This window comes from Scyliorhinus canicula, chromosome 6 (genome assembly GCF_902713615.1).
Source record: "Scyliorhinus canicula chromosome 6, sScyCan1.1, whole genome shotgun sequence".
NCBI lineage: Eukaryota > Metazoa > Chordata > Chondrichthyes > Carcharhiniformes > Scyliorhinidae > Scyliorhinus > Scyliorhinus canicula.
This window is the reverse complement of record NC_052151.1, coordinates 165,397,497-165,409,908: the sequence shown is the minus strand read 5'-3', so window position 1 is coordinate 165,409,908 and position 12,412 is coordinate 165,397,497. Positions and strand designations below refer to the sequence as shown.

The following is a 12,412-nucleotide window of genomic DNA, read 5'->3' as shown; positions in this document are numbered from 1 at the left end:
ACATTGGAGTAAGGAAGAGAGACAGCATGCATGAGAGAGAGAGGACTGAACTCCTTCTCATTCCAGTTTTGTTATGTCCTTGTATAATAGAAACAAAATTGGTATGTACTGGTTCGGTGTTGTCTACAATGCACTTCGTTGAAAAACAAAATATTTTAACTTTAAACAAAGATACTTTCCAGTTTGGCTGCAAAGCATTGTAGCACTGAAATGATAAATTCCAACATTGTTCCAGAAACCAACGTGAATGTCTAAGTGCAAATTTGATGAGTTGAAAAGCGTTCAGCATCAGTGGCAATTATCCGAACAAAATATAAACTGTAGATAGTGTATTTGTTGAGTCAGTTAGAGCAATGCTAAAGTGCCTGGCTATCGCACCACCATGTCGCAAAATACACTGACAAAATGAGAAACACAACCACCATTAATCTTCATTTGAAACAGATATTCTAGAAAAATTTTGACAAAAGATAACCAAAAGAAATAGTGATCAAAATGTAGGAAAATATTACAATTTAGAAGAAGCGGCATAGCTACTAGAAAGTGACCATAGATAAAAATGAATGTGATCAAAACCAATTAATTGGTATTAACACATGTACAGAGGTACATTAATTACTATGCTTTCTTGGAAAACAGTTTCTAATGTTCATACCACTTGCTCATTGAGGAATTGAGTCAATTCTGTCTCATCAAGATTTAAAAAAGATGATGATAAATCCCTTGCCATCACTATTATGTTGAAAAACCTTCTGAACATGACATGACCAGTTTTCCTCCAGATCGTTGATGAGGTCAAGCACTATCTGCTGCTACTCCCCAACCATTTTGAATAAATGGCTGTTTGTTTTTACAACAGTTTTAATGTTAGAACTGTGGTGATGCAACATATAGGCCGGGATTCTCCAAAATCCCAACCAAGTGTTGACGTCAGCGTAAATACCGGAGTGTTTCATGACCGCATCAACGGATCTCTTGGCCAAGCGATTCAGTGGGCCACAGGGTGCCAGCACAGCGCCGGAGTGCTGCACGCTGCTCCGATACGTGGCCCTGCACTGCAAGCGCGGGTCCGCGTATGCGTGTGGTTGCCGTTTCCGCCCTGGCGCATGCATGTGGTGGCCGTTTTGGCGCCGGTGCATGATGGCTGTTTCCGCCCCGGCGCCACACATCATGGCATGGCGACACTGCGGGCCCGTGCAGAAGGAGGTATGCCCCCTCCAGATCACGCCCTCCCGCCGATTGGTAGCCCCCGATCGCGGGCCTGGTTGTCGTGCAGGACCCCCCCACTCCCCCGGAGTCTGATCCCTCTGCCCCCCCCCGCACCAGAACGGCCACTGTGGCAGTGGGTCCGAGCTCCCGCCGGGTGGTACCAGGTTGGAACCACGCTGGCGAAACTCGGCGGGTCGACCGTGGAGAATTGCTGGGGGGGCCGTTTTCAACGGCCTCCAACCAGAGCCACGTCAATCTCGCGGGCATGACTGGCACCGGTTCTCCGGTCGCCGGAGAATCGCGTCCCGGCGTCGGAGTGGCGTGGCGAGAATTTCCGGCGTCACCTGTGATTCTCCGACCCACAGGCTCGGAGTATCCCGGCCACTCTGTTTGCCTGCAAAACATTATTTCTTAGCAAAGCAACTATTTCATATCATAATATGTAAAGTTGCCAAGTGTCACAAGAACATTGCAAATCATATAAGGCAAGAATGCAGGAAAAGAAACCGTCAGCCATGAATGGAGATTGATTGCCAGTATAAATGTTTGTGAAGAAGAACCTAGAAGACCATAAAGTATCTAAGATAAGAGAAGCTGCTGTTATGGCTAATGATTACAAACTATCCCATAACCATATAAGTGGCAGTAAACCTTTTTATGCAAATCACGCACAATCTGGAGGGATAATGAAAGCAATGATGAACAGCGCACTAGTTACAATGAGGAGGATAGCAGAAAATGAAAAGACAGAAGCACATCCGAGCAGTAAAGATGACAGCATGGAGGATAAGTATCATTCAAAGGGACCGACATGTTATGTTTTGCCATAACAGAGGCCATGTGAAGGAAGATTGCTGGAGATCAAATCCCAAAATGGCAGTAGTTGTGAGTGTGCATGGCGTGAGTATAGAAGATGTTGCACCAGAAGGTGGTGCGAGTGACAAACCAGGAGCTCCAAATCTATTTACTATTGGTAAAAATAAAAAAATAGAGTATTATAAGAATTCTGCATTCATGCGTGAAGTCTCCACATCTATGTTCGGTGAAACAAGCTAACAATTATTCTGAGGGATACGACATCAAATAAATCGCTGATGCTGGTAGGTGACGCAAAGGTTCCCCCAAGAAGCCATGCTATTTAGGTGTGGATTGATGAAGGGTATTAATTGAAGCAGTTTGACCACTCTATTGCATAAAGTTAATCTAAAATATGGTTTAATTTCTAGTATTGTGACTGTGGAAGTTGCCCAATAACGACATTGATTTCAAGCTAGGACATGACCTCGCTGACGATGATGTTTGCCATCTCCAGTGTAGGGTTGCCAACCCTACAGGATTGCCTGGGAGTCCTCCAAAAATTGAAGACCAATCTACATTACATTGCTGTGTATAACCCTGGAGAAAAAAAACCATAGCGACATTAAAAACAATAGTTTTTATTTGCCATTTTCTTGGAACATTTCTCTTTACCAGATATAAAAATATTGAAAAGGGGGAGAAGAAATGCTGTTTGGATGACAGTCAAGCATTACCCAATTGGGTTATGCATTGTTTTGCCTTTCAATTGGTGTAGGAAGGCAGTGCGTCGCAAGGATGGATGTGTTGGCCGACTAATAGCAGGAGTGTGGGGCAAGCATGTGATGAAATCTTCAGGAATACATTTAGTCACGATTGGCAACCCTATGTTAGACAAGTCCCGTGAACTGGTAAAAGTTGAGAATGTATCAAATTAAAACTGTCTCAAGGCAGAATACAATAGCGGCACTCCAGGCTGATGGAGAAACAAAGGAAGACAGTGCTTTAAAACAAAATGGCATGGCTGTAACTAATGCTGATATGGTGGAACTAATAAGAAGTATTGAAGTTCTGGAACTTAAATGAAAACATCAGCATGGTGATTCCCTTATTTCTGTGAGAGAGTAGTTGGACAAAGTTTGTGTTGAGTGAGGAAAATAATTTAAAATAATTTATGAACTGGCTGGAAAAGAGCAATTCGGAATTTTCTGAATGATCATCAATATGACTGTACCATGACCAGTACAATGTTGGGGCATCAGAGAGATGTGGCTGCAAGGAGATCAGGGCTGGTATCTAAATATCCAAGGATATGTGTCCTATCGAATGGACCGGCAGATGGGCAAGGGGACGGGGTTGCATGTGTAAGGCATGCAATTAAATCAATAGTAAGTTGCAATATAGGATCAGAAGGCATAGAATCTGTGTGGGTAGAGTTGAGGAATCGCAAAGGTAAAAGAACCCTGATGGGAGTTATGTCCAGGCCCCCCTAGCAGAAGACAGGATGTGGGGCAGAAAATAAATCAGGAGATAGAAAATGCATACAAGTAAGGCAATATTAAAATAATCATGAGGGACTTCAATGTGCAGGTGACTGGGAAAATCAGGTTGGTAGTGGATCCCAAGAAAAGGAATTTGTGGAATATCTATGAGATGTTTTTTTGGAGTAGCTTGTGACTGAGCCTACTGGGAAACAGACAATTCTGGATTTGGTGATGTTAATGAAGCAGACATGATGAGGGAACCTTTAGGGAGCAGTGACCACAATATTATAGAATTTACCCTGCAATTGAGAGGAAGAAGCTGCAATCAGATGTAACACTATTACAATTAAATAAGGGTAACTACAAGACATGAGGGGAGGAGCTGTCAGAATTGATTGGAAAAGGAACTCAGCAGGGAAGACAGTGGAACAGCAATGGCAGGAGTTTTTGGGGGTATTCGGGAGGCACAACAGAAATTGAAGGAGGAAGAAACATGCTAAGGGGAGGACGAGGCATCCACGGCTGATGGGGAAGTCAAGGACAGCACAAAAGCAAAAGAAAAAGCAAAAAGTGGCGAGGATTGGGAAGCCTTTAAAAGTGAGCAGGAGGCAACTGAAAAAACAATAAGGGGGAAGAAGATGAATATGAGTGTAAGCTAGGTAGTCATATATAAGAAGATACAAGAGTTTTTCAATATACAAGAGGTAAGAGAAGCAAGAATAGACATTGCACCACTGGAAAAGTAGGCTGGGGAAGTAGTAATAGGTAAAAGAAATGGTAGAGGAACTGAATAGTAATTTGCATCAGTCTTCACGGTGGAAGGACACCAGCGAGATACAGAACTTCAGGAGAATCAGGGGGCAGACGTAAGTGTAGTGGCCATCAGACTAACAATTTGCCCGCCACTAAAGAAAGACTAACCAAGCCTATAATTGTCAGCATACCCGTACCTAAGGAAGGATGCGTGGTCTTGGAAATGGTCCAGAGGAGGTTTACAGAATGATCCCTGGAATGAAGAACTCTCATATGAGGAGCAGTTGAGGACTTTGGGGTCTGTACTGGAGTAGTAGGATGCGGGGGAAATCTTATTGAAATTACAGGCTACTGCGAGGCCTGGATAAGAGTGGACGTGGAGAGGATGTTTCCACTTGTAGGAAAAACTAGAACCAGAGGGCACAACCTCAGACTGAAGGGACGATCCTTTAAAACAGAGATGAGGAGATTTCTTCAGCCAGAGGGTGGTGAATCTGTGGAACTCTTTGCTGCAGAAGGTTGTGGAGGCCCAATCCACGGAGTGTCTTTAAGACAGAGATAATAGGTTAATTGATTAATAAGAGGATCAGGGGTTATGGGGAGAAGGCAGGAGAATGGGGATGAGAAAAATATCTGCCATGTTTGAATGCGGAGCAGGACTCGATGGGCCGTGACCTAATTATGATCCTATTTTTTATGGTCTCAGAAGGAATTTTTAAAAATAGTACAGGAGCACTGTATTTAAACAGGAGGACGACGATTCAGTTGTTTGGCTGGCTGAGACCTGGGCAATAAAAAAGACTATTGCCATGACAGAGAATGGAGATCCGGAGTTAAAACCATAACGAAGTGGTTCACATACCTTGTTAAAAGTTAACACCCTGTTGAGAATGTAACTCTGATTCTGAAGAAAACAAATGGACATACTGAAGCCTCAGGAGAAGAGCAGTTATGACAGAGGATTTTTTCTCCATTACAGCTTACACCTAATGGAATTAGAAAATGTCAGGGATTGCCCAGCAAGTAACAGTGTGTTTCTTCACAAAGTTACCCAGACTGAACATCTTTTAAGCATGGACATCAGAAACTGTAAAGATTACAAAGTGAGAAGGATGATATTCGTTGACGTATAAGGAGAGGTAAACCACTAGCAGTGAAAATGAAAGCAAATATGTTAATACTTATATACTTTGGATGTCAAGGGTGATGCTGATCAGTGGGAATCACGGATTTGATCGGAGGAGGGTGAATGTGAGGTTCCGAGGATGGGAGGAGAGAGGGTCAAGAAGATAAAGATCTGTTTCCGGAGGGCGGTTTGTGAGCTTGGAGGAGTTGAATGAGAAGTTCAAACTGGTGCGGAGGGTGAGCTTTGGTACGTGTGGGGCTTTGTGAAGAAGGTCTTTCTTCCTCATTGTTGGAGGAGGTGCTGTCAGTGGGGATGCTGGAAGGAGGGTTTGTCTCGGCGATTTATGGGAGGATTCTGGAGGAGGATAGGTGTCCACGGAGGGGATTAGGGCCAAGTGGGAAGAGGAGTTGGGGATGGCATTAGAGGAGAGATTTTGGTGTGAGGTGCTGCACAACCTCATGTGTGAGGCTGGGGATGATACAGCTGAAGGTGGTGCACAGGGCGCATCTGACGGAGTCAAGGATGAGCCGGTTGTTTGAGAGGGTAGAGGACATCTGTGAGCGATGTGGGAGTAGACCTGCTAACCATGTACATATGTTCTGGTCTTGCCCAAAGCTGGAAAGGTTTTGGAGGTCATTGTTTAGCACCATTCGCGTTCTTGCACGTAGACATGGAACCCGGCCCCCTGGGGCCATATTCGGGGTTTCGGACCTGCCGGAGTTGCAGATGATGCGGGGCAGATGCTTTAGCCTTCGTCTCGCTGATTGCTCGCAGATAATTCTGTGGGGTGGAGATCAGCTTCTCCACCCTGTGCATCGGCGTGGCTGGAGAACTAATGGAGTTCTAAGCGCTGGAGCAGGTGAAGTTTGCTGTAAGCGGGGGTATGAATGATGGGTTCCACAAGAGTTGAAGTTTGTTCACTTTGCATTTTGGAGAGCAAGTGCAGGTGCATTTCAGTATAAGTAAACGGGAGCGGAGTGGCAATCTGACTGTGATTCCACTGCACGGAAAAGGTGACATAACATCTCTACCTGCTTACTCTTGAAATCCTGTCACGTTTTCTTCACATCTACTGTTTTGTTGACATTAGGAATGTTGGGAGCCAGCAATGCAGAGGGAGTATAATCAAAGGCATTGCTAAGCACACTTTACATTTTGATTGCAATAAACTGTGGTAGATTTCCTTCCCCTGCCATCTGAAAACCCCAGTTTTTCTCATGTCTATGCAATTGTTGGTTTACCTTTAGTGAAAGTTGCATACATATTTATACATTTATGTTCCAGTTTGCCTGGTTAAGCAGGCAAACTAACTTGGAATGGGTTTCATAACATTGCGGTAAAAATTCAAGATGCAGAACATGATCTGCTAATACAACAAACACTGCAAAGAATAGCTGGATGTAGACCAACGCCTCTATTGATTATTTAAGGGTACAATTACTTCCTCTTTAGTACTGCAGCTCTTCAGAGGTCATTTCATTTTCGACAGGGCTAATTTCATAGCATCAGCTAATCTATGTTTTTATAGTCTAAAGAGAAAGGTTACCCATTTGACCGATGTTTCTTTTCCAATGCTACTTTGACTGATCATCATACAAGGTAATTAATCAGACCTTCCCCTGGACCTTTCCCCCTCGAACATTATGTTCAATGTTAACTTTTATCCTCGGCCAATCTTTTGGTTCCATCAGTCCCTGAAGGATATTCCTCCCATCATTCAGAAATGCATTTCCCCAAATTTAGTGGCACCTCGTCTGCCTTTCTCCCTGGAAATTTACTGTTGGTCTCGTATCCAAGAAAGGTAATCTCTCAAACTCTTCCAGTTACTCTATTTTTGTTATTTTATAAAGTTTTATGGCAGTTGCTATTAACTCACAAATTATCCATCACTTTAAAGCATGATTATCAGTATGGCTTTTGGCATGGCTATTTATCAGTAAACCTTTTGCCTTTGTTACATATCTCTGAAATTTTGCCTTGTATCTCTGAAATTTTGCTTTGTAAATAAATCATCTATTGCACAGCCTTTGCCAATGCCCTTCAAAATCAGTTACAGTCATATGACCTTCCACTGAAGTTCTGTTTATACAAAACCAATTTTTTTTCAAATTGTTCCTCATGTGCTTTAGTCCAGTGGCGTAAAAATTGCTGACTAGCCACAGGTGATGCCATGATAAGCGACACTTTCAGCCACTTAATACTAATTTTTGTAGAAAATAACTCAAACACTGCCAAGAGTTCCAATTGGTAGGTTCACTTCATTAGAGTGATTCCTGAGTACGGAGGCCCACAAGAAATAGACCAGGCCTGCTCCTGTTCCACATCCAGAAAGTGATTTGACTCTTAATTGGGTTCCAGAAACTGAACTGGACCAGCCATATAAATACTGTGGCTACAGGAGCAGGTCAGGGGTGAGGAATCCTGAGGAGAGTAATTCACCTTCTGATTCCCCAAATCCTTTCCACCATCTAGAAGGCACAAATCAAAGTGTAATGAAATGCACTCCACATGCTTCGATCAGTGCAGCTCGAACAACACATGGGAGGCTGACATCATCCAGGACAAGACGGCCCGCTTGATTGGCACCCCATCCATCATCTTAAATATTCACTCCCTCCACCATCAACGCACTTTAGCAGCAGCGTGGCATCTATAAGATGCACTGCAATAACTCACCAAGGCTTCTTTGGCAGAACCTTCTTAAAACCTTGAAAGAAAAGGGCAACTGATGCATCACCCTCAAATCCCCCTCAAAACCACACACCATCCTAACTTGGAGCTATATTCCCTTTCCTTAACTGTCAGTGGGTCAAAATCCAGGAACTCTCTCCGAACAGCACTCTGGGTACACCTACACCACATGGACTTCAGCGGTTCAAGAAGGTTGTTTACCATTACCTTTACAAGGGTATTTAGGGATGGACAAAAAAAATCCCCGCATAGTCAACAACATGAAAGAATAAATATTTTTTTAAGATTTGGGACTGTTAATTTTTTAGTCACCAATCAAAACCGATGTGGCAATTAGTTATATTTTGTCAATTGTACCATCACTGAATCCCTCACTATCAACATCCGGGGGGTGTTTCCATTGACCAGAAATTGAACTGGATTAGCCATATAAATATAGTGGCTACAAGAGCTAGGAATCCGGATTCCTCAAAGCCTGTCCACCATCTACAAGGTGCACGTCAGGAGTGTGATGGAATACTCCCCGCTTGCCTGGATGAGTGCAGTTCCAAGTCACTCACTATCCTGACTTGGAAATATATCGCATTCCTTCACTGTCACTGGGTCAAAATCCTGGAATTGCCTCCCTAATAGCACAGTGGGTGTATCTACGCCACATGGACTTCAGAGGTTCAAGAAGGCAGATTCTCCTCTCCTCGACCAGTTTAAGATCTTGCTGTTTTGTTTAGTCGGGTGCCTACATTCTTCACCAAGCTTCATTCCAGCACAAAACCTATGCTGGCACTCAAGTGCAATGCTGCAATGGCAGAGGTGCTGTCCTTTGGTGAGACATTAAACTGAGACCATCTGTTCCCTTAGGTGGTCGTAAAAGGACAAACTGCATTATTTCCAAAAGTTGGGGCATTAACCTCATGTTTATTCCTCACCAACATCACTAAACAAATATAGATTCTTAGGAGATTATCACATTGTTGTTTGTGGGAGCTAACTGTACACAAATTGGTTGCAATGTTTCCTACAATAGTGGCTGCAATTCCAAAGCTCTTCATTGGCTGTATTGGGGAATTACTGAGGTTATAAAATGCGCTATATAAATATAAGACCCAGACTTCTGCCTCACTGGAGAGGCTCACTGTCCTGGTGAAAATCCTGGAAATAGCCGGAATTTCGAAGTCCTGCCCCAGAATCCAGAATTTCCCATCTTCGTGGGGGTGGGACTGGAGTTGGGCCAGGGTTTACACAGGTGTAATTTGTAGAGGCAGCTGGCCATTTAAATTACCAATTGCCTCCATGGAAGTGGGATTTTGGAAGACCAGAGTGTGGAATCCGGACTGTGCAGATGAGAACAAATTAAAGGAGGTCTGAACTTGATCGATGCATTTGGATACCCTTGTGGAGAGGTAAGGTACCCCTTCGAGCAGGGTCCTGGGATACCTTTGGGGGAGGTAAGGCACCCTTTGGGAGATGGAAGGTGCACTTTGGGATTGTTAAAATTGAACATGCACTTTTTACGCAAAAACTCATTGGAACTTTCAAACTGTCAAATAGCTGTCCAGCAGTCAAGAAACTGTTAATTACCTGTACAGCTGTTAAACCAGTCAAAGCTATATAGTAAGTGTAAAAGCCTTCAAAACTGTGCAGGAACTGTCAAAGCTGTTCAGGGACTGTCCGAGGATATTAGGTGAATTGGCTTGGAGTGGGAAAGGGCAAAGGGTGGTGAATGAGAGCGTGGGTTGGCACTATGTTGGCATGGGCATAATAGGGCCATGGGGATGGGTGGGGGTATAGGCTAGCATAGGTTGGCATGGGTGGAAGTGTATGGAGTGAGTTCTGCAGAGATGTTAGCATTTTCTATTACTTTTATTTTTTATATATCTAAACACAGTGCTGAGACACAGAGGCAGGTTGTGTACTCAACCTGCCCCTGCACCCGGCACCCTGAACGTTAATTGCAGGGTCAGTCCCAACTCCTGTTTCAGCCTCACCCACCGCACCCCCCCCACCCGCGCCCCGAACGGAAATACAAGCTGTGGTCGGACCTTTTTAAAGACTCTGCAATACTGACCTGGGACGCAAACCCAAGCCCAAATATTTCTTTAATTTGCTTGCAAGATCACAGATGTGCTTCTTTCCAAATTTGGGGCTGCCTCACCATACGCACCCACAAGTTGTTTAAATGCTATCTGTGATATACTTCACCCTGGCACCAGGGAGGAAACAAATAATGTGAATCTCATGGCCATAACTACAAAAAAGGTGGTCTACTCCTGTAACTACAGAATCTCCATTTGCTGCCTGTTCCTCCTGTCCCCTTGGGTAGTGCTTTAATCCATCATGTTTCAATGTTGCTTAGAACCATTGAGTCACTCTCCACCTTGTGCTCATCCAACACTTGTAACTACCAGGCATTGTATTCCTAATAGCAGTTGTGAAGGATGAAACTGGAGACAATCTTTACTCAGTTTCGATTTCAGGGAGCCCAGTGGTGCAGTCGACGGTGAAGATATGGATTCAGCTGAGGAGGTATTTTAGGGTGGAAGGGATGTCGGTACTAACGCCGCCGTGTGAGAATCATGGGTTTGAGCCGGGGGTGGGGGGGGGGGGGAAGGAGATGGATAGTGTATAGAGGAGGTGGAGGGAAGTGGGGCTGGTCAAAGTGAGGGATTTGTATTTGGAGGAAGGGTTTGCCAGTCTTGAGGAGCTAAGGGAGAGGGTAGAGCTGCTGAGGGGTAGTGAGTTCAGATACCTGCAGGTTAGGGACTTTGCATGAAAGGTCTGGAGGGTTTCCCTAGGTTTCCGGAATACACCCTGCTGGAGCGACTGCTGCTTCCGGATGTGGAAGGGAGGGAAAAATTGGGGATTATATAAGTGGCTGGGGCAGCAGGGATGTGAGCGGGTGGTGAAGATCAAGGAGAAATGGGAAGCGGAATTGGGAATTGAGATCAATTGGGGAGTATGGAGTGAGGCACTGCAAAGGGTAAACGGGGCCTCCTCTTGTGCAAGGCTGAGCCTGATACAGTTTAAGGTGGTCCACAGGGTGCATATGACTGAGACGAGAATGAGTAGGTTCTTTCAGGGGGTAGCAGATGAGTGTGAGAGGTGTGGGTGGGGGCTAGCGAATCACGTGCACATGTTTTGGGGTTGCGAAAAATTGGGAAGATTCTGGGCGAGAGTGTTTGCGTTCTTAGCCAGGACAGTGGAGGAAGAGGTGGACCTGGATCCTTTAGTGGCGATATTTGCGGTTTCAGAGAAGCTGGAGTTCACGGAGAGGAGGAAGGCCGATGTCGTGGCCTTCGCCTCTCTGAATGCACGCCGACAAATTTAGCTGGAGTGGCGGTCAGCATCGCTACCAGGGGTAGCAGCATGGTTGGGTGACCTGTATGACGTCCTGAGGTTAGAGAAGATAAAGTATGAGTTAAGGGGCTTAGCGGGGGAGTGTGAGAAAGGGTGGGGGATGTTTGTGACCGTGTTTGAGGAGCTGTTCATTGCAGGGGGTGGTGGGGCTGGGGGGTGGGTGATGGGGGGGGGGGGGGGGGGGGGGGTTGTGAAGAAGGAGAAAAATCTGTACAAACTGTATAGTTGATTGTTGGGAAGTATGTTTCCCAGGGTGTTTACTTGCTGTAACCTGCATTGATACAAGTTTGTAATAAAATTTGTTTTAAAAAAAGTAAAAAAAGAATATATCTCCTTACTCAACCACCCCTTTGTATCACTACGTGTTGCTTTACATATGATCAAGTAATAGCCAATGTCCTCACCCTGTAAAACATTAACCACAATTGATATACAATTAACACTGGGCAGCAGCTTGGGGATTTTTGGCACCTGACAAATGAGACAAACACTTCACTCTTTCTCTAGGCTATCTGTGTTCTGAACTTTATAGTCCTGAGTTCTGGGTGACCAAATTCCAGCAATCATTATCTAAAATAAAAACAGAAAGTGCGAGAAAATTTCAGCAGGTCTGGCAGCATCTGTGGAGAGAAAAACTGTTTGTTTTTTATAAATTTATAAATTTAGAGTACCCAATTAATTTTTTCCAATTAAGGGGCAATTTAGCAAGTTCAATCCACCTACCTTGCACATCTTTGGGTTGTGGGGGCGAAACCCACGCAAACATGGGGAGAATGTGTAAACTCCACACGGACAGAGACCCAGAGCTGGGATCGAACCTGGGACCTCGGTGCTGTGAGACTGCAGTGCTAACCACTGCGCCACCGCGCTGCCCTAGAATAACAGAGTTAACGTTTTGGGTCCGACATGACTCTTCCCCGAATCATTAACGGAACCTCCCTTTTCTCTTCTTTCCGATGCAGGATTGCTCCATGAAGTTGCCTGGCATCCTGCATGTGAG

General features: G+C 44.7%; 1 protein-coding gene across 1 annotated transcript in view; it reads right to left on the bottom strand.

Annotated features, from left to right (window-relative positions):
• Positions 1 to 12,412, bottom strand: part of arhgef10 (Rho guanine nucleotide exchange factor (GEF) 10) — a 372,032-nt gene that overhangs the window by 696 nt on the left and 358,924 nt on the right.